Source organism: Pinus tabuliformis, chromosome 6 (assembly GCF_031772625.1).
Source record: "Pinus tabuliformis cultivar Carrire ecotype Pingquan chromosome 6, CPIR1, whole genome shotgun sequence".
In the NCBI taxonomy this organism is placed as follows: domain Eukaryota; kingdom Viridiplantae; phylum Streptophyta; class Pinopsida; order Pinales; family Pinaceae; genus Pinus; species Pinus tabuliformis.
The window spans coordinates 1,677,903,951-1,677,927,554 of NC_142292.1; positions in this window are offsets into that span (position 1 = coordinate 1,677,903,951).

Below are 23,604 nucleotides of genomic sequence, written 5' to 3' on the forward strand. Positions count from 1 at the left end.
ACCTGATGCCAAAATCTCCTCCTTGGCTATTATTTTTCTTGCATTAATTTTGGTCATAAAGAAATAGATTGTAGATATTATGAAGGAAGTGATGACATGAGTGATATAAATCAATGATATTATAATAACTCAAAGAATGATTATGTGAGAAACAAAGCTAGAAGTTCTCATGGGTTTGCTAATAGAAACTAAAATTCAGTTTCTCCCCTAGTTCATTACAATATTGAATGTTACAAGTGAAATAACTATATGCATATAGTGCCTGATAGAAATGATAAAATAAATATCCTAATACAAAAAGGGAAGAATGTGTTCTTACCAAGAATAGAGAAGAATACATAAAGGTGTGAAAGAGTAAGCACGAGCAATAGAAAAAGGAAGAATGTGGGCTTCATTTGGATGCTCAATAATAAAGGAATCTAGTGGTACACTAGTAGTGGATGCTCAAAAAACATGATAGGGGATCAAAACAAATTTATCACCATAAAGGAAGAACAAGGAGGCAACATTGCATTTGGGGATAACGTTTCTGCAAGGATAATTGGAAAAGGTAAGGTTAGTATTGTTGATGGAAAGAATAAAACATAGAATGTCCTGTATGGAAGTGCTAAAACACAATTTTATAAGTTTCAATCAAATATATGATTAAGGTTACAACGTCATATTTCAATATAAAGGATGTGAGATGAGGAAAGTGGGTTTGGGAATATTAGTGGAAAATTTAAATAAAACACCAAGTAATGTATACATCCCTAATGAAGTCAAAGGATAAAAATGTTGCATGGGACTAGTACATAAAAGATAGTTTTGGCATAGAATTATGGGTTTATAAAGTTTAAAAATATAGTAAAATTAAACAAGATAAAAGTAGTAAGATATATTCCTTGTCACCAAGTTCTTCGCTACGTGCACTTCTAACTTCCACCCTAGTCACATAATTTTAGTTCTTTCAAGTTGGAATTTAGTTCCCTTTTTCATTCTTAGGATTGTTTATATTGCTCTCATGAGTTTGACTATATATATGTGTGTGATCATATTCATGTCCCACTTATGTATCCTCTTTCTTTCTCTTTCATTTGAATGATCCTACACATAGTCCATTTTGGTTTATCCCTTGTGCTAATTCTAAACACATGGATGCTTTGATCTAAGCATCAACACATTGCACTCTCGTAGTTAGTAGAGTCATTAAACCCTTGTCTCTGTAATTTCCACCATTCACCCATCATAAGGCCAACTTCTCACCCTTGGTGCACCTCACACTTCTATAGCCTAGTTCTGACTATTGCTCCTTGAACCTATACCATGTGCCCAGCTTGACCTTGAATAATGTATAACACATTTTTCAGTAGGAAACCATGCCAACCCTTAGCCTTTATAAATGCGCCATGCGCCCAGCCTATGAACTCTCTCTCAATTGTGGATCACTATGCACTCTTATTGTATAGGCCTTTAACCACTGCCTCCAAACCTTGCACCTTGCGCTAAGGCTAGAATTTCTTCCAACATTAGCACACTATGCACCTTTAGTGACCAGTATGGTCAATATTTCTTATTTTATCATCTTCCAATGACACTATGCCTCTAGTTACACATAAAGGACCAACAAGAGAGGCCACTAAAAACAATATTAAAGGTGTTGTGGACAACTTGAAAGCCAAAGTACCAATCCTCACAGACATAAGATGCTTCATAGAAATTCCACCATCTTGACATGGTAAATGATATTTAAATATTTCATCAAGAGTGAGTCCCCAACAGATCTAGAGGATAAGGAAGTTTATATTAATGTTAGAAGGTCCAGATTCTATAAGGTTGCTAGCTGATATCTAGTTTTACCCTATACAAAGGTAATCATGTGGATATTGCAACATATTTATCCTTAAAGAATGATTATCAAAAGTTCAAGTGGAAAGGAGCTTCACACATACCAACCCCATGATCTTCATTCATATTATGAGATTCCAAAGCTACTACCCGAATTCAAAATTATATGCTACTTTCTCTCTTCAGTATTCCACAAAGTACATTCTCAAGACATGGGGGAAAGAGCCAAGAATTTTCTCCAGAAGCCTAACAATATTTACAGAACTAAATCAATAAATTAAGTATATCAATATAAAATAATTCATGTGTGTGAAAATGAAAAATTATTTGAAGAAATATGGGTCTATATGGTCTACCCATGTGATCCTGAGGAAAATATTTTCAATACTAACTTGATAGTCCAAAAATTGCAACACAATGTTACATAGGCAAAAAATGTCTCGAAAAGTGAGAAACCCATGTTTTACATGTTAGCCTACTTGTTAGATGGGATTTATGCCAAGAATGAATTCTTTGGTCTATAATGGGAGTAGTCCAAGAAACAACCTCTTGTCCACAATGTTAAGAAACATAATGAGAGGGGGGTGAATTTGTATTTTAAGCTGACTTCAACTTTTCAATTTCTTATTTTGGTTTATATACTCTATTGTTATTCAGGAAGCCAACATATGTACATTTTATGCAACTAGTGCACAAAAAGATAGATCAATGACATAAAATTATCCTCTTCGAGGGGGAAACCTCCTTTACATTACATTAAAAAAATGGATGATAAAAATGACAAGGCCTCCTTTGTATATATAAGAGTCTAATGGGTCACGATATAATCAGACCCTATAACAATAATAATGTAATGCCACAACAATGAAAATAGTGGGCTTCTATGGGGCACAAAAATAACAATATAAGAGCTACATGGGCACAAAAATAACAATAAGGGAGATACACTAGTATTATAGGGACCTAATGACGGGCATCTAAATTAGACATAAATTAAGGCCCATTCCTCTAAATTAAACATAAATTAATGCCTATGACCATCCTTCAGCACATTAAACCTTTGTTTTTGCATTAGATAATGTATTTTTAACTTTAATATATTCATTAGGAAGGTTTATGAATAATTGCATATTTGTGCCTAATATTATTATTTTTGTGGAATATTATGAGAATATTGGACAGATTATGAAGATTTGGAGGAGGAGATAATTCAGGGAATTGCTCCCTACTATAGGAGGATCACTATTAAATAATAAATGAAGAATATATTATGGAATTATGGCACAAATTGTGGAACTCCAGTGATTGAAAAAATCTGGGAATGTGTTCCCTGCCATTTAATGCAAACTCCTAGTATTGGGAACCAGATCCACTAATCAAGGGATTTTGGTGGGGAAAGCTTCCTCCATTCATGGGGAATGATTCCTAGCCTTTTTTAATAAGAACCGAGTCAAATTTTCCTCTAGGGATATTTTCATTAGTTTTCTTGTGGAGAGAACTCGTATTTCTGCAACTCCATTGTATTTTCTTGTAGGGATGTAATTGTATTGATAAAAATAATGAAGATTGGTGTCATGTTCAGCTTCTAAATATTGTTTTCCTCCTTAGGTCTTTGATTTTCCTTGGGATTGGCCATCCCAGGAGCCTCAACGCCCTTTTGTATCTTTTTCTTTCCTTCTTTTCACTTCTTATTCACATGCATCTCTTGTTTTTATTTCTTTCTATTTCTGCATTAAGTATTAATGATTTCTTATTGTAGGATTGGGTTAAATGGTTGATGTAATTTATTTTATAGTATCACAATCATAATTTGATCCTTATAAAATATTTGGAAGGTCATAGTAATCATTGAGCTACTTGAATTAGTCTTCTTATTCCCAAATCTAGATTTCTGGAATTCCTTTGTGGCAAATAGCAGTAAATTTATGCTATTTTTTAGAGCATGTTAATGAGCCCCAATTGACTTGATTCCACTTGCATTAGATCAAAAAAACATTCTAGTTCATAAAAAAATTGCCCAATTTCATTTAAACTTTATTAGGTTAGGAATTTAATAGATTTACTAGCTCACTAGTTCTCGAATTTCTAGGTTTTCGACTAGTAATTTTTTGTTGTTGTTTATCATGGGTTAACAAAGGTCTTTTTGAGTGATTCCACCTGGAATGGGGACCTAAGACATCCTAGTCAATAAAAAAATTTGTCCCATCCAATTTGGATTTGATTTTCTTATTAATTCAATGAATTATAATTTTGTATAGTAAATTGGTAACAACCTGTAGTAAAACAGGGGATCCTATAGGAGAACTAGGGGATCCTATAGGAGAACTAGTACATCCTGTAGGAAATCCTGTAGCAGCCTATTTTGAGTCCCAATTGAGAAAAATCATCATTGAAGCTGGGATTAGGTCCCTACCTAACCTCCAATCCATCAAAATCATTGTACCCCTCTTCCTCCACACCTGTCTCCCCTGCCAAAGATCAAGGAAATATTAGCATTTGTATTTATAAAGCAAAAAGATTTAAAAAATGACTTCTTTTATATTTATGCATGCACATAGCAGTTAGTACTCTCTAGATCATATTTCATGCTTATATTAGTTAAAACATCAAATGTGACAAATAGGATTAAAATAGGGTTCTTTTGCAAGCAAAGTGTGTTAATAAGTAGATAATGGATTTCATGTTACTTTACAAGAATTTTTAAATTCAGTCTTTCATTCCTACAAATAGGTAACATTTATTTTCTCTCATGACAACAAAGGAAGGACATATTGTATGCTGCACATATAGTGTCAATACCTCTTAAGTTTGTACGAACCCCAGGTTGATAATTAGAAGTCGGTAGCCTTGGGAGTTGTAGCATTCTCGCTGCAATACTGAGGCTCATCACTTTTTGACGTCGTTGTCAGGGAGGTGTCAAAGTATGAATTGTTTTCTTCCCTAGTGATTCATTTCTTTTTTACTTTTTGCAAAAAGAAAAATAATTACATTAGGTATATTTCATTTCAAAATAGAAAAGTGCATTGCATTAGTGTTTTTATTCAATCATAAAAACAAAAAAAAAATCTCCAAAGCCAACCCACCACCCATTTGATCACATGTTGCAGTAAGAGCCACATCATCATTCACTTTTGACGGTAGAAGAAGAAGATGGAAAAGAATGTAGAAGAAATGGATGGAGATGATGATAATGAGGAAGATCCTCTCAGATTTCCCATTCAAGATACTGATGGTAGTTTTTACATGAAGAACATCCCTCCATCTTTTCTTCCAAAATTTCATGGTCTAAGGTCAGAGGATCCACAAAACTTTTGTTTTTGAATTTGAAATTTTTTGTAGATCTTATGGTTACTTATTAACAACTCAAAAACTAAGATTTTTTTTGGCAACATTGTAGGATATATCTCTTAAATGGTTCATGAGTGTAGGGACTAATTCAATAAGATCATGGAATGATATGCAAAAGATATTTCTAGGAAAATATAAGGATCATGATCTTAAAGAAGAAATATTTAGAATGAATCAAAGAGAAGATGAAATTCTAGAGGATCTAATAGAGAGGTTCATGCATAATGTTAAGAGGGCAAAACTATGTCATTTAGGATCCGACACCCTAAAAACCCTCTTACTTAGAACAATTAGGGATGAGTGGATTGATCTCCTTGATCTCATTAGTAGATGTGATGTATACCAATTATCATTTGAAGAAATTTGTGAAACATGCAAATACATATCAAGAGGAAGAGAAAGAGTAGGTAAATCAGCATCAAGATCAGTAAGTCAAGCTAAACTTGGAAATTTGTTTGATGATTTTAAGTCAAAAATTCTTAGTAATCTAACCAAACAAGTAGAAATGTTAAGAATTCAAGATGAAGAAAAAGAAGATGTTGATATTTATGTTGTCCATGCAGAATCACATGATATTAAACATTATCCATCATTACCAAGGTTGAAGGAATTTTACCAAGAGGACAATGGAGAAAGTCAATTACCAATGCAGCTATGTTATGTAGCTCCAAGAGGACCATGGCAGCCTAGTCAACCTAGTATGATGCAAGAGCCTAATTCACAATTTCAAGGTTATGCATATCCACCTCAAAGTAATTGGAACACACCCTTTCTTTAGAAACATTGGTCATCTCGACCCCAAAACCAATCTTGGCAACAAGGTTAGCAAGGAACTTATGGGAGCCATCCACAATATTTTCAGTATTTATCTCAATATCCTCCATATCCAACTCCATATTATCCCTACCATTCATCTCGACCACAAACACAACCCCAACCACATCCATCTCAAATAGCCACTCCCACTCAACTATTTGTACCACCCTTTCCAAAATCACACATTGAAGTAGATCGTCCCACTTATAATGCTGAGGCACCACACTTCTAAACATCTCCTCTTGAGCTAAATGGTATTTACCATAGATCGATAAGGACATTACAAAAAAGTTATTCTCTTGATGCCATTGAGGGACAACATGCAGAGAAAGAATATTCAAAAGAGAATATCAAAGAATCATGGGTTGCACTTGATGAAGAGCAGACATCAAAATTAGAGATTGAGAAATCTCCCTCATGGTCACCATCAAATCCTCCATGTATTCAAGAGAACAATCAACAAAAAGAGGAATATTTGAAGCTCATGGTAGAAGAAGACATGAAGAATGATCGATATAAGCAATCAAACCAAAGGCATGAAAGCTATATTGAGGTTTGGTTCCAGAAAGTCACTAAATTGCAACAACACTCTCTTCTTCAATTGTGCTTGATATCATCAAAGTCAAAGCATTTGATCACTCAAATCCAAGTACATGTCAAAGCATACATTTTAAGCCTCGACATCATTTTGTTTGTCATATTGATGTTCACATGGACCCATTGGAAGTATTCTTATAATTGAAAGTGATTTTGTTTTTAAAGTAGGGTAGGGTAGAAAAAAAATGAAAAAAAAGAGAAAAAATAAAAATCTGAGGTGAAAACCTCCATGAGGTGGTCAATGGGTTGAAAAAAAGAAAAAGAGAAAAAATAAAAGATCCTAGGTGAAAACCTCCTTTGGGGTGCCTAGGCAGACATACTAGTTGAAAACCTCCTTGAGGCAGCTTGTAGGCCTAGAAGAAAAAAAAGGAAAAATCAAAAAAAACTTTGCTCCATGTATCTCGTTGATGAATGTAGGTGCTCTCCAACATCTACAAGGAACAAAAACAAGTTGTCACTAAAAAAGAAAAAATAAGTCAAACCTAGTCAAAAGAAATCAAATTTTGACTTTGTCCTCCTTTGCTCAAATGCTCCAACAAGGCCAAGGCCATGCCAATCCATAACCCTCATCTATTTCCATAATCCACCCATCATTCTCAATATTTTCCCATTCAGTTTGCTTGTTGTCCTAAAAAACTACATGAAGGCTCTATTTTACTATAGGAAACAAAAATACATAGAGCAGAAATTTGTTTTTGTCATAACTTGAAAACCATGCATCCATTTGCCAAGTTGTTTCAGGGAGAGATGCATAAGGATGATGGTAACATGTTCAAGCAATTTTAGAAAATTCTAGTGCACAGTTTTCGAGAAATCAACCTCCATCACCTACAACCATTTTTGCATTTTCTCGATATTCGTGCATCCATTTAAAAAGTTGTTTCATGGAGAGATTCATATGGATTATGGTAACATGCCCAAGCAGTTTCATAAAATTATAGTGCACGTTTCCAAGAAATTGGCCTCCATCACCTTCACCCATTTTTAGTTTTTCTTGAGATTCGTGCATCCATTGACCAAAGTTTTGTATGGGGAGGTGCATAATGATGATGGAAACATGCTCATAAATTTTAAGGTGAAACCATTCTATCGTTTGGGAGATATGGAAAAAACAAGTGTGCTACAAGAGGTTGTCCTGAATTACTATAGAAGTTTCCTGTAGTAATATAGGAAGTTTTGAAAATCTACAGGAGATGTAGTCCAATTGAAAAATTATGATGCAGGCCTATTTTGCGATAGGAAAAAAAGGATATTAGCTTCACCAAATATCAACCAACAACCATCATGACCATGTCACTCTATGGCCACACCTTCTAGTCATTCCAATACCCATTTACCCTCCAACAGAGAAAGGACACAAACATTCAAAAAAAGAGGGCAGCTACAACAGCCTATTTGGAAGTAATAGCAGGCTCTAGGCCTAACCTTCAGCACCATGATGGAAAGAAGAGAAGAATATTTATAGGCACAATGAAACTCCTCCAAATCTCAACAAAAATAGAGGAAGCCATCACATGCACATCAACAAGAAGACAACCCATCATCAAAATAAGATAAACAAAAAAAAGGCAGTCAAGAAGATGTACATGAGTCATGAGAAGCACAACAAAATCAACTCAACAACATCATGCATGTCTCTCCAACAACCATCAGTTAGGTGTTGGTATGAAATATTCTTGACCTCTTCTCTTGAGCATATTATAGTAAGAAATTTGTTGTCAATGCATGTGAGGTGAGGTTTTATAAGCTAAGGATGGGTCAGTAGTCTCAACTGCCTTCAACTAGTTAATTGCAGCTCACTCCTTCACTCATGCAATGTTGAAAAGTGAAATTATGAAGGGCGATGATTTCAAGGAATGAGGACAACAGTTAAAAGAAGAAGTTTTTGCAAAGGCCAAGTCACCACAATAGTCCAAGCCCTCCATCCAAAAAAAAAAAATAAGCATGCTCTCCATTTTCACAAACCTACACTACTTCCTCTGAGCACTAGCATCATCATCCAATCCCTCTTTGTCATTTCTCATCACTTCCATATAGTTTGAAGACCTTGAAAGAGGAGGAATGACTAATACTGGAAGGCAGAATGTTGCTACAAGAAGGAAGAAATGAACAAATTATGTTAAACCCCAAGATCGTAGAGCTTAAGAGAGACCTAATAAAAACAGAGAACTCCAAGGCCATTAGGCAGTGATCTTGGCCACAAGAGAGAAGAAGAAGGAAAAAAAGGAAATGAGGCATTCACCATCAATACAGAACTCAAATTGCAGTGATGAAAAGATTTTTTCCAAGAGGTCTCCAATCTCTTTCTAGCTTTTGTCCGAAAAATGGGATAAAGGCATGGGAGTCAAGTTGAGGGCTTGTCTTAGGCTCAAAATATCATTAATGCTCAAAAAGGGTTTCTTGTAGGTTTCCTGTAGTTTTGACAGGATTTACTACAGGATGTCCTAGTTCTCATCTAAAGACATTTTGAATGTTTTAGAGGTTTCCAAATGGTGGAACAAGGTATTAGAAGGTTGATAAAGATGTGGAAGACCTTGCCAAACTGGAAAATATTCAAGAACCCATCTCGAATAAGGGGAAGTAAGCAAACTAATGGTCTCAAGAAACAAGGATTTTTCTTTGTACAAATATGTTTTTGGGCATGTCCTTGCAGAACTTATAGCTAAGATTCTTAATTCCCAATATAGAGGCCACCAGAGCCATGAATGAGGCACAATGAAGTCACTAAGTTGCTCAGAGGATGAGCAACACCTTCAGCAGGGGGTATGACGGGCCTCTAAATTAGACATAAATTAAGGCCCATGTCTCTAAATTAAACATAAATTAAGGCCTACAACCATCCTTCAGTGCATTAAACCTCTGTTTTTGCATTAGATAATGTATTTTTAACCTCAATATATTCATTAGGAAGGTTTATGAATAATTGCATATTTGTGCCTAATATTATTTATTTTTGTGGAATATTATGAGAATATTGGGCAGATTATGAAGATTTGGAGCAGGAGATAATTTAGGGACTTGCTCCCTACTATAGGAGGATCACTATTAAATAATAAATCAAAAAGATATTATGGAATTATGGCACAGATTGTGGAACTCCAATGATTGAGAAAATCTAGGAATGTGTTCCCTGCCATTTAATGCATATTCCCAGCATTGGGAACTAGATCCACTAATCAAGGGATTTTGGTGGAGAAAGCTTCCTCCATTCATGGTAAATTATTCATAATATTTTGTATAAGTACCAAGTCGAATTTTCCTCTAGGGAGATTTTCATTAGTGTTCCTGTGGAGCGAACTCATATTTTTGCAGCTCCATTCTATTTTCTTGTAGGGATATAATTGTATTGATGAAAATAATGAAGGTTGGTGTCATGTTCAGCTTCTAAATCTTGTTATCCTCCATAGGTGTCTGATTTTCCTTGGGCTTGGCCATCCCAGGAGCCTTAGATCCCTTTTATATCATTTTCTTTCCTTCTTTTCACTTCTTATTCACATGCATCTCTTGTTTTTATTTCTTTTTAATTTTGTATTTAGTATTAATGATTTCTTGTTGTAGGATTGGATTAAATGGTTGATGTATGATATTTCATAGGATCACAAGCATCATTTCATCCTTTGAAAATATTTGGAAGGTCATAGTAATCATTGAGTTACTTGGATTAGTCTTATTATTCCCAAATCTAGATTTATGGAACTCCTTTGTTTCAACTAGCAGTAAATTTCTGCTATTTTTTAGAGCATGCCAACGAGCTTCAATCAAGTTGGTTCCACTTGGATTAGATCAAAAGAACATTCTAGTTCATAACAAAAATTTTCCCATTGCATTTTCACTTGATTAGGTTTGGAAATTTATAGATTTAGTAGCTCACTAGTTCTCAAATTTCTATATTTTCGAATAGTAATTTTCTGTTATTTTTTAGCATGGGTTAACAAAGATATTTTTGAGTGATTCCACTTGAAATGGGGACCTAAGAAATCCTAGTCAATAAAAAAAATTGTCCCATCCAATTTGGATTTTATTTTCTTGGTCTTTCGATGAATGATAATTTTGTATAGTAAATTTGTAACATCATGTAGTAAAACAGGGGATCCTGTAGCAGAACTAAGCGATCATGTGGGAGAACTAGTACATCCTATAGGAAATCCTGTAGCAGTTTGTTTTGAGTCTGAATTGAGAAACATCATCCTTGAAGCTGGGATTAGGCCCCTACTTGACCTCCAAGACATCAAAATCATTGTACCCTTCTTCCTCCACACCTGTCTCCCCTAACAAAGATCAAGGAAAGATTAGCATTTGAATTTATAAAGAAAAAAGATTAAGAAAATGAGTTCTTTTATATTTACACAAGCACACAACAGTTAGTAATCTCTAGATCATATTTCATGCTTAGATATAGTTAAATCATCACATGTGACAAATAGGGTTAAAAAGGGGTTTTTTGCAAGAAAAGTGTGTTAATAAGTGAATAGAGGATTTCGTATTACTTTACAATAATTTTTAAATTTAGTCTTTCATTCCCGAAAATAGGCAACATTTCTTTTCTCTCATGATAACAAAGGAAGGACATATTATATGTTGCATATATAGTGTCGATACCTCTTACATCTGTATGAACCCCGGGTTGATAATTAAAAGTTGGTAGCCTTGGGAGTTGCAACATTTCTTGCTACAATACCGAGGCTCATCACATAACATGCCTCTCTCCTTCAAAAAAGTGTTGTCCTCAATGCTGACTATATTCTAGACACATACACGATGATCCATCCTTCTTCTGCACCAATAATACTAGAGTACAGAAACAAATTTGAATAGGTTGAATTATACCAGCCTCTAGTATTTCTGCAACCATACATTCAATTTCACTCTTTTGGGTATAAGGATATCTGTAAGGCCTGATGCTTGGAGGAATACTTCTTGGAATCAAGTGAATCAGATGATCATGATCACAAATAGGTGGGAGGCATTTGGGAGTCTCAAACACCTTGGAATGATTGTCCAAGACTTTTTAGAGATCTGGAGGAATGGATTATTTTCATATTTGAGCCCCTAGTGAGCATAATTGTGAAATTACACCCCGTTGTTCTTTCTTCAGAAGCTTTGTCATGCCATTAGAGATGATTATCTTTCTTGGTTTCCCTATGATACCTCTTAATTCAACTTCCTCTCCTTACCAAAAAAATTCAAGAAACATTATTGAAGATTGAAACCTATCATCCCCAAAGATTGTAAATGTTGGACTCCTAATACAACATGAGTACCACCGATTGGAATGGAAAGCATTGGACTATTTAATACATATTACCCCATGGTTTTTTGATATTATGTAACTTTCTAGAGAAGATAAATAGTTCCTCCATTTGCAACCATCACTTGACACTTTGGTACTGGATATAGGAAGCAATTCAATTCCTTGGCTATCTTACAATGAATAAAATTATGGGTACTACCTGAATCAATCATCATTATTACCTTTTTTTCTTAATATATCCTTCTATATTGAGAGTTTAAGGAGTGGTAATTCATGCGAATGCACTACAAGATATGGTCAGATTTATTTCTTCTTTCTCTGGGGTTGGTTCCTAGTTTATATCCTCCTCTTTTGATGTTTCTTGTTCCTTTTCTTCCTATTCTTCACAATCTATGTAGAATAATATATTCTCATCACACTTATGACCTTTAGTGTATTATCTATTGCAACTATAAGAAAGCCCTTTTCTTGTTTTTTCCTCCAATTGTTGTGGTTTCAACCTTGTAGGTTGTGGAAGACTAAAACTTCTATCTTTATAGTTGTGGGTGGTAGACTTCCTTGTTGCCATATTTTTTCTTTCAAATTTTCTTGCCCCCCTAAATGCATTCTCCAATGACTCAGGTTCCCGAAGGTGAACCTCATGTTGGATTTTATCTTTTAAAGTCCATATTAAGACATCAATCCTATGCTCCTATGGAATATTGGTTACCCTAATATTCAATTTTTTGATGTCTTAAATGTGCTCCTCCATTGAAACATTTTGTTTGAGATTTATCAATTGGCTAAGGAAGGTGTTTCTCTTTGTATCTTCATAATCTGCTATCATTTCCTCCGTAAAAAGTGACCAGGTGAAAATTGGTTTACGAGAACAAATTCATATATACCATACAAAATTATTAGGTTCTAAACATAAAGATGCAATATGTACCTTTTGTGAGGGTTGCACATATTGTGGATCAAAAAATTGCTCCATCTATACTATCCATGTTACCAGATACTTACCATAAAAATTCCTCATATCTATATTTTGAATGTGGTGGTTCTTAAACACCACATTGGAGCCTCTAAAATTGTAATTCATATTTCTTTTGTCCTCATCATGATTTTCATGGATTATGTTAACACCAGAAAATCATACACCTGCTTGTACAATCTATAAGACATTAAAAGTGTCTAGCAGAATGCAGACGAGGAAATTTTTTCAGCTAAATACATCATAAAGATTCAAAAAATCAAAGGTTCTCCTAAGGTTCAAAGTTTATAAACGAAATCAATTAAGGTCTTGCATATATTCCTCTGATAAATCTGTGTGCATATCATATCATGAATAAATTCACGTGGTTGCGGAAAAGGTGGCTCAGCTGTCCGAGACCACTCCATACACTTGGATCTAATTTCTTGATACGAGGTCGACCTAGTACAGTATAATTTGGGTCACGTTGGAGAAGTGAAGCCCTCAATGGAATCCTCTTGTCCTACTCATGTATCTTTATCATACATGTACCAAAACTCCCTGTCAATCTAGGCATTTTTTAAACCTCCCCACATTCTCAAGAGGTGTACTGGGAATCTCACCGTTTAGGCCAAGAAGATGTCCTTAAGCCACCATTATTGGATCTTCCTTTATTGGTTCAAATTTTCTTGGAACTCCTCCATGGCAAGGGACACCCTTCACCACTCCTAAAAGGATCCCTGCATGCTACCCCCTTGGGGAGCGCACACACTTCTCCTCTGGATAGTCATCGAGCTAACCACTAGGGTAATCCTCCCATGACATCCCCACAAAGGACTCCACTGCACATAGCTATCCAAAATTGATTTGTGATGGCATGGAATGCACAGATTCCATTTTTAGATTCATTAAATCTCCCATATTTAAGAAAGCCCACAAATGACCCAATCAAACATGTCCAAAATTAGCCAGCTATGCCCACAAAGCTCCCTTCAGATATTTGTAAATTAAAGGGAAAGCAGGGAAAATAACATGGGAACCATGTCATGACATTTCACTTGTGGTGTTCATCTAATAGTATCATAGAAGATATTATTATATTAAGGCTATTTCAACACACCCTAACAGGGCTTGTTCCAAAGTGGTATATAGACCAGCCCTCTATGTCTCATGGAACATTTATCTCATTAGCTAAAGCATTCCTTACTTTCTTCCAACTCCTAATCCTTCATGATTCTGGGTTGGCTCTTCTAACCAATTTCAAGAAAAAAAAAAGCTATGCACATCTCAGACCATATCCATGAAAGGTGGAAATGTTATAGCCTGTGCAAAATTAATTTTGACGATAAAGTCCTCCTGGGCATTTTCTCAAGATCCCTCACCACCTAAATCTCAAAGGACGTGGCTAAAATATTCTTAAAGCGAGGAAAAATCCATCAGTAAAGCCCAACAACTGGAGTTTATCTAGAACCAGTCGAGGTACATTTACCATGTACTATGAGATGCCCAATGCATGTAATCTTATCAAAAAATAGTAGGCACATCCAATACTGCTGATTGATTAATTGGGGTCCTATCCCAAAGACATCACAACAGTAGAATCCAATACCTTGCATATCCAATGAATGGCCCATCTTACGATGCTACACCACCATTACAAAATACTGGGTATTATAATTGTCAACCCACATCTATACAGAATATATGAAAGATGTTTAACCAGCACCAGCCCCCGCAAGGAGGTTCGTGTCATTCATCATAGAGAAATCAATACTCCTCCTGGAGTATGAATAAAATGTATTCTCCCCCAAACCAATACGTTAAATAGGGGTAGGAGAACCAATATTCTCCTTTCCCAACACTGCAATAGAATATCGTGCCAAAGAAAAATAATGCATTGGTAAATCTAGTGTAACCATCTCTCGCTTTATCACATCAATCAGAAGAACAATCAAATTTAGTTAATTTTCTAATGGTGTTAGGAAAATATGAAAAATAAGCCAAAGCGAGAGCCTGAGCGGGGAGGCAATAATCAGAAGCAACCCCCAATGGCACTTGGAAGGGAAAACCCCAATAAGAAACAAAACCAGGGTATGACCAATAACAACTCGCAGAAACAAGGAAAGAACACTAATTTCTAGACTAATAATGCATGCATTATTTGTAGGGAGTTCGACCATTACACCCATCACTACCCCTAGCTTCCTGATTTAAAAAGGATACAAGACAGTAGGGGAAAAAGTGGCCAACTAATTGTAGTCATGCAGGAACCCTTTCCCCAACAAGGAATTGTTAACACCCAACAACAAACTTCCCAAGCTCACCCATCTACAAGGAACCTCAACAATACCCCTAACCATGATATCTTCATGACAGGAGAGGACATCCTCTTGTAAATGAGGAATCATACTTATGAGGCTCCCCCAGATCTGATTCCATCCACCTCAGCTAAGGCTATACCTACTATACCATTGACCATTACATAACCTCCCATAGATGTCATACCCAAAATGGTTAAAGGACCTTTACAACGTTTCAAGGCCCAATTAAAGAGCTGCCCATAGTTATAGCATAGTAAATGACTTGGCTCAGTCTCCATTAGCTATGTCAATGCTTGAAGTCCTGTAGACATGCTAAACCCAATGGAAAGCCCTACTTTCCACTTTAGGCGCAATCAAACCATCTGATTCATGCCTCATGGTCTTTGGCTTGTACAAAGCTACTCCTTGTCTACCTTCAGCTATCACTTTCCAAATCCCTGTCTTAGTCCAAAATATCAATATCCATCATTACATCATCGACGAAGGGGTTTCCACATGCATCATGTCCAAATCCATTTGGAAAAAATTATGATCCCATGAACATAAGCCTTCTGACATAACGCTCAGAGCGTATGACAAGTGCCCTTCTGCCCCTGTCGGTCTATACCCTAGTGTTCAAGTTAAGTTGGTTGGAAAAAATGTGTTAATAGAAATTGAAGTACTCGACACTCAGATGGATTACAACATCCTCCTAGGCCAAAGCTATATGTATGAAATGCTCACAATCACCTCATTAGTGTTTAAAATCATGATGTTTCCCCATGAGGGGAAGGTCATTACCATTGATCAACTCACATACTATCAGAAGACAACTTCACCCACAGTAGATGACATGTTTCCCTTAGTATCCCAAGAAGTGGTCAGTACTTACACTGAGCTCAGCCCAGGCCAGTTTAAGCCATCAAGCCTCCTAGGAACATTCCTAGGAGACCCTTTGGTAATAAAAGAATTTTTCCCAAATAATGGAGCACCAGTTTACATGATGACTTCCTCAAACACTAACCAAACACCAGAATCAGTTCCAGACACCTCAACGCCTAGAACTGAAGAAGTCAGGTCTTTACCTACTATTGGATTGAGGGGGCTTGGACCCAGGTTCAGTGTTAGATGCGCTAACCAATAAAACTGTACACTATCGACCTTTCGGCAACAAACGCATAGCGCAAGCTACAGTGTCACCCGAGAAAGTATTGGGGGATGCTAGAACCAAGCTTCTACATTGATAAAGCTATGTGATGTGGTTAAGGCGTTTATGCAATTTCAGATCTAATTTGACCTTTGCAAACCCTTTTTCATGAACTTAAGTGATTTTTAGCTAAATAAAGTTATAAACTTCACATAAACATCTAATCATTCATAAAATAACATCTAACAGTAGATCCAAATCTTCATGGAGTACTTGAGATAAAATATAGATAAATATCATTTAGTTGCACGTAAATACCTATAATACACCAGTGCATAAAAATAGACATAGAATTACTTCAAATATCTTTTATTAATTCAGATCTTCCTTACAACTTTCCAGACCCTATGCACACAACTACAGGGGCCTGCTCACTGAGCCGCAGACTTACAAGGGTCTTCACACACTTAGCTACAGGAGCCTCCCCCTTCACTTGAATACAAAAAGATCTAAAAAATCAGACTCAAAAGTATTTCATTCATCCCTTGACTAATTCCCTTAAACCCGCTAAGACACCTTTTTTTTCTCTTTTTTATTGCAATACAATGGTTTGAAAAACATGGGCGGATCTCAAAATAATACCAAAATATAAGGGGTTTTGACCGTCCTAAAATCCCTTCACTCCTATTTGACCTGCACTACTCATGCTCTGCTCCTCAAAATGCAAAGACTTACAATATTTTAACAAAATTTACCCAGGGGACCCCATCGCAATAGGCCCCCAACACAATTATGTGAATTGTCCTCGAGTCACTCCATTGGTATGCTTTGGATCTTTGCTTTCAGGTTGGTGAGTGAAGAATTCATTGGGTGAAGCACCTCTGTGCATTGAACTGCTACCTTTTGAACTTCTTCAACCAACTTTTCCTAATTTGGCCCTTTTGTTGCTAAGTCGATGGTTCACTGTGTTTGCTGCATATTCTTGAGTGTGCCTTCCACAGTCTGTGAGAGCTTCCCTGCTTCTTCTTCCCATCGCTACCTCTGTGCAGTGATAACTTTCATCTTCTTCCATAGCTCCTTGATCTTTCCTTTCAAGGGTGTTCCCCCTTTCAATCGGGTGAACCATTACATGGGGGCTAAGGTGCACGTCGTTGCCTTTATCTCATCATACTATAGCTTCTTATCCCAAATGGAGACTTCAATCATTTTCACCTATGGGTCCTCCTGTAGCAAGGCCCATAACTCTAGAGTCTCTTCAAACAACTGGCTGCATTCCTTGACTACAAAATTGAGCATTTCCATGTTTGCTCTTATGGTAGCCTTGTGCTACTCTCAGATCTTCGGTGGTGTGGTGGGCTGCAGCTTCAATTGAAGCTCAATAATTTGAAGCTGCAAATTGAAGCAAACTTTATCTACCTCTGCCTTAATATTCTAAACGCATCTACCAACGTCTTCACGTTTTCTTCAGAAGCGACCTCAGACTCAACTTGGAGCTCTGGGAGCTCACTGCATACTCTGGAAATGGCCTACTCCAGTTGCACCCTTCTCGTAGCTCCCTTGTCACAATCCTGGAGAACTTTGTGCTTTTTAGTGCACATCTATTTACCATTGCTCTGTGCATCCTTAATCACCACGAGAGCACATTTCTCTCACACCTTAAGCTCATTTGTTACACCTTGGAGTAGCTCATGCAATGTGGATAGGGGGAACACCATGAGGTTAATACTTAAATCTTTAGGTCGATGGGCACTCTCCCATTCTGCAACATCATTCAAATGTAAGGATCCATCAGGAAAGGGTACAACATGGAGCTCTAAAGTGAGCACCGATTTCACACTACCCAATGTCATTATTTTCTCGCTCGCTTGAGACTAGCTCACTTGAACCACTCTTGCTTGAACCTGGCTTCCCTGAACCCACAACTCGTTGAGGTTTGTCTGGACCTTCATCAAAACTACCGGATATTGTTCTTCAATGTGGTTGCAAATATCTTATGCTTCGGACCTGATAGTATCTCCAATTTCATCAAGGTCCCCCTCACTCAGGACCATGCCCTTTGCACCAACAGACTTATCAGATTTGTGCTTCTTGCATGCACCTCTCGTACTTGAATTTTGTCTTCATTTAAGAATAAATAGAGAATCAACATTCGCTGAGTCTACAAGGGGTCTTCAGTACCCTGATCAAGTTCTTCAATATGTTTCTCTTCATCATGCTCACCCTCTGGTTCTTGCATGATATTCTTCTCTAGGTTGATGGTCACTGTCTTCTTTTCCTTCTGTTCCTCTTTACTAGTGTCTACTACACCTTCTACACTAGTCCCTATTATACTTTCAACAATATCTGTTGGAAAGAGCCAGTGAGTCAGCCACTAAAAGATTACTACATAATATTGTCTTCAGTGACCAAAAATGGCAACGTTGTCCATTTCTTCATCAAATTGTGCCTCACATGGATGTATGCATGATGGAAGTCGGCCTTAAATGATATTATTTGAAAAAACCGGGTGACAACCATTGATTTTGGTTAATCTCCATTCGCAATTCAATTTCAAACTTGACCTAGAACATCTTATTTTCAATGATATAGGTAGGGTCCTTTGCTGCCCACAGCGACAATAATTTGGCAGGCTTGCACAACTTTGGATCCATCATAGGGAATTCAGAACCCTCTATCATCCTCCAGACTACCAGCATAATCAATAATAGCAACAATGCGTAGTGGAATGCTTTTTCTTCCTCCTATGCTTCGCCGAAATCATCCAAGAATTCTTGGTAGAGGTAGTTTTCCAAATTGAATTGAACCCCCTTGTTGCACTGCACAACTAAGGATACCATTAGTGCCAACACTTCATCAACATGACACTTCCTCATGATTTTTCCTGCCAATATTTGTGTAGCAAACCACACAGTTTCATCCGAGATAGAACTAATGGCATATCCCTATAACTTCTTCACCAACTCGAAGTCACTTTTCATTTGTTCCACAATATTTTTCTCCTATGACTTCACCACAAAAGGATTTGTGGGGTTTTCACTCTAATACGGTAGCATTGTGATTCTGCAAATTATCATATCATCAATTGGGATGGGCCCTCCCAACCAGAGACACCCATCATGAACTAGCACCAACAACTGGTGCACACAAATGGTATTAATAATGTTGTGGATAAAATGTAGAACATACAACATATTGAGAAACCATGCGTGCTCAATACTATTCGCCCACTTCATTGGTTCAAGTCTTGTAACACTTGCCTCCTCATAGTGGACCAACTTCAAGTACTTGTTGGGTTCCAATTGTGGAAATTTTTCATGTTTTCCCAAATCCAAATCCTCCATCTTCAGAAATTGTACTCAGACCAACAAGTCGCCCTCAATAGGTACTTCCTCTAGGAACAATGACATGAATAACTTGAATTTTATAGAGTCAACGTCCCTAGTTACTTTGGCAGTTGGTTTCTGTGGGGGTATATATGGCGACAACCTAGAAATTGGCTCCACGCCTTTTGCATTGATATCCTCAATCCCCACATTCATTTCTTCTTCATCTAGTTCTTGGGGTTCCATAGGCTTCTTGTTTTTATCCATTCTATCCTTCTTCCTTTGTGTAGTTGGGATATTTTGTGTTGATTTCCGAACTGGGGTTTGTTATGGCTTTTTCTTCTTTTTCTCTCCTATCATGGAGGTAGTAGGCTTTGTCCTCGATGACTTGGGTGCTACAGTAGGGACTTGTAGTGTTGTAGTCATGATGTTTTGTAACCCTCTCTTCAAGAATTCTTGGTCAACTTCTGCCCAAATTAGCTAACCAGACATGCATCAACACACTTGGCTCTTCAAGCACAAAAGCACATAACAATTTATCAAGAAGAAAAGTGGCCAAGTGGGGAGTGAGGTGCAATATTTATAACCCGATTTGAATTCAAGTTGTCTACTCCCCTGTAAATATTCCTCATAAATGCAATTTTGGCGGCATATTTTTCCTTATTTTTACCTTAAATCCACTTTCTCCATTCCTTTTAATGGAAAAATTATTGTCAAATGGACTGTAGCTACTCCAACGATGACTTTCTGGGTAGGATGTGTAGTAATCCTCCTTGTGGTGCAGCTACATCATTTCAGTTTCCATCTGCGTGCTCTTTCAACACATCGTGCAACCTTCCTTCTTCGATAAAAAATTTCCTTGGCAAAGTAGGTTATAGTCCTATGCTTTATTTCAACTGCTAGAAGGACTAAGATGTTCCTGCGTCCATGTAGTCATTGCGCAAGGGCAGGATAGTCCCTATAAAATATCAACCTACTCCCATCAATCATGACAAAAAATACTTCCCCACTTAGCTTTGTGAGTTGAACTGTGCCACCATCCTAAATGTCCTTGATTACATATGGTCCTAGCCATTGCATCTGAAATTTCCTCGAGAATTCAGTAAACTTGTTGTCATACATCAGGACCAAATCACCATTTTTGAAGGTGTTCTACTTGATGTGATGATCGTGCCATGCCTTTTCTCGAGCTTTCTATACCTACTGATGAAATCCTGCCAAAAAACTATCTTCCTCTAATTCTAGGAGCTATGCTAGGCATTCCTCCATGATTTTGCAATCTTCCATCTTGGTTACTACTATGATCCTTAGGATGGGAACTATGTATTCCATTGACATTACTACTTCTTTTCTGTAAACTGGTCGAAAGGGTGTTTCCCCAGTCAATTTTTTACAGGTAGTCCTATATTCCCATATAACCATTGGTATGCACACATCTCGATCATTCCTATTAACATTACAAACCTTTATGAGGACATTCTCCAATGTATTTTTGAAAGCTTCGATAGTGTCATTCGCATAGGGGTGATACAACATACTCTTCTGATGGTACATTTGGAACTCTTTTGTTAAAGTGACGATTATCTCATTTAGGAAGTGTGACCCTAACTCACTCATTAGAATCTTCTGGCATCGAAACCTTGACAAAATAAATTTGAATATGAACTTTGCAGCAGTGTCTGCACTGCAATCCTTCATAGGCTATGCCTTAGCCCACCTGGTTAAGTATTCTATTGCAGTGATAATATAACATGCTCCTATATTCTTTCCCGGTGGCTAAATAGGTCCAACAAAATCAATTTCCCATTAATTAAATTCTTGTAACGCGACCTATTGATTTAATGGATGTCCATCCCTTTGTGATGGTCTCATGGTCCTTTGACACACATCGCACGCATTGTAGTATTCCTTGAAATCTTTATGTACCATTGGCCACCAAAATCCTACCCGTAGGATCTTCTGCATAGTATCCTTACCTGCATAGTGTCCTCTAGTGACACCACCATGTTATTCAACTAGAAGACTATGTCTCTCATATTTAGGCACATATCTGCATAGAACTTCATTTGCCCCCATCTTATATAGTTGTCTTGCAATCACAGAAAAATGGTAGCCCTAACAACTAGTTCGTTCTTTTGTTGTGTCATATAACCTTCACGAGCTACGCTAGTAGATAAAAAATGAATAATGTCTACAAAATCCTCATCCGCAACCCTGACAATAGAGAGTTGTATGTCAGGTATTCCTCGCTCAATATATGTAGGCTCTTCACCATTTTCAATCCAAGAAGATGGTCTCGTCCAACATTTAATCTCCTAGGATTCACGATCACTTCAAAATCATATCTTTGGAAAAGGAGCAACCATCTACAGTTCTCACCCCCCAACATAATCTTATGTACCAGGTACTTCAAATAAGAATGGTCTATGTACATATTAAAGTGTGCACCTAGTAGATAATGCCTAAACTTCTGTAGTGCATAAACCATGGCTAAACCTTAGTGCTCTGTTGTTGAGTATTTCCTTTCAACCTTAGTTTCCAACTGGTGATCAATATCTCTTGCCCCTGGTTGTGTTAATATGACTCCCAACGCTATGCAAGATGCATCCACATGTACATGAAATTCCTTCTTCCTATCTTGGAATAATAGGATTGGTGCCATAACCATCTTCTCCTTCAGAGCATCCAAGCTCTTCTGACAATCATCATCCCATAAAAATTTAACATCCTTCTTTAACATCTTCTCTTTGGATGCAGTGACCTATGCACATGCCTTAATAAACTTCCTATAGTATCCAGTATGACCTAATGTAGTGTGTAACTGCTTTACATTCCTAGGGGGGCTCCAGATTAATAATTACATTGATCTTAATAGGGTCTACTATCAATCCCTGCTTACAAACAACATGGCCTAACAATATTCCATAATGTACATAGAAAATGCGTTTCTTCAAGTTCAGAGAGATATGGTAATTTCTATAGGTATCTAGCATTAGGCACAGACTAGAGAAATGCTTCTTTACCAACCCAAAAACTGTCTAATCATTGAAGTAGACTTCCAAAAACTTATGAATGTTCCTTGAACGTTGTGACAACCACCCTAGAGAAAATCATAGGAGCATTTTTTAGTCTGAAAGGCATGACTGTATACTAGAACAACCCCCATTTTATAGCGAAGGTAGTCTTTACTCTATCCTCTAGCACAATCTTAATTTGGTGGTATCATGAGAATCCATCTGTAAATGAATACACTTCCTGTTTTCCAACATTATCTAGAACTTCATTTGTAAATGGTGTAGGGAATGGATCATGTACACATGCATCATTTAACTTCTGTAGATCTATGCAGATCCTGATATCACCTTTTTTTTTCTTCTCTTGGAAAACCATAGGACTGACCCACTTGGATTCTTCTACATGCTTGATTATTTTGTCCGCAAGCATCTTATCGAGTTCCTCTCATACCTTCTCGTAGTATTCTGTATTCAATCGATATGGGCGTTGCTTAACTGGATTCGCATCTAGTTTTAAATTGATCTTCATCATCCCCAAATATCGTACTATCCCTTTCAAGTTAGAGAACTTGGTTGGAAATAAATCCTGATATTCATGTAATAATTTAGCTAGCTTATCGATTGTATCTTCATCCCAATAGTCACCAATGTTCGTGAATTTGGGTTTTGCTTTTTAACCAATGTTTACCTTCTTTATGTGCACGGGTTGTGAAATATTAGGGATCTCCACAATAGGTCCACCAACTTCACGTTGTCCCTCTGATTCAGGGATATTAATATTCAATGCATCCTCATCAACTTCCTTTGTTGTAACATTGTAACATTTTAAAGCATGTTGTAGCTACGTACTCCAGTCAGGTTGCACCCACGTGATAGGTTCGACGGGAGTTCAAAAGATTGCTGTTGTAATTTACTGAAGTGCTTCATCAAAGCATGCGAAACCATCTTCAAATCTAAATTCTAGCAAGAAAATTTATTTCATCTTATCCTAATCAATGGTCCCATGTCACAACTCGGTCTCTAAATACA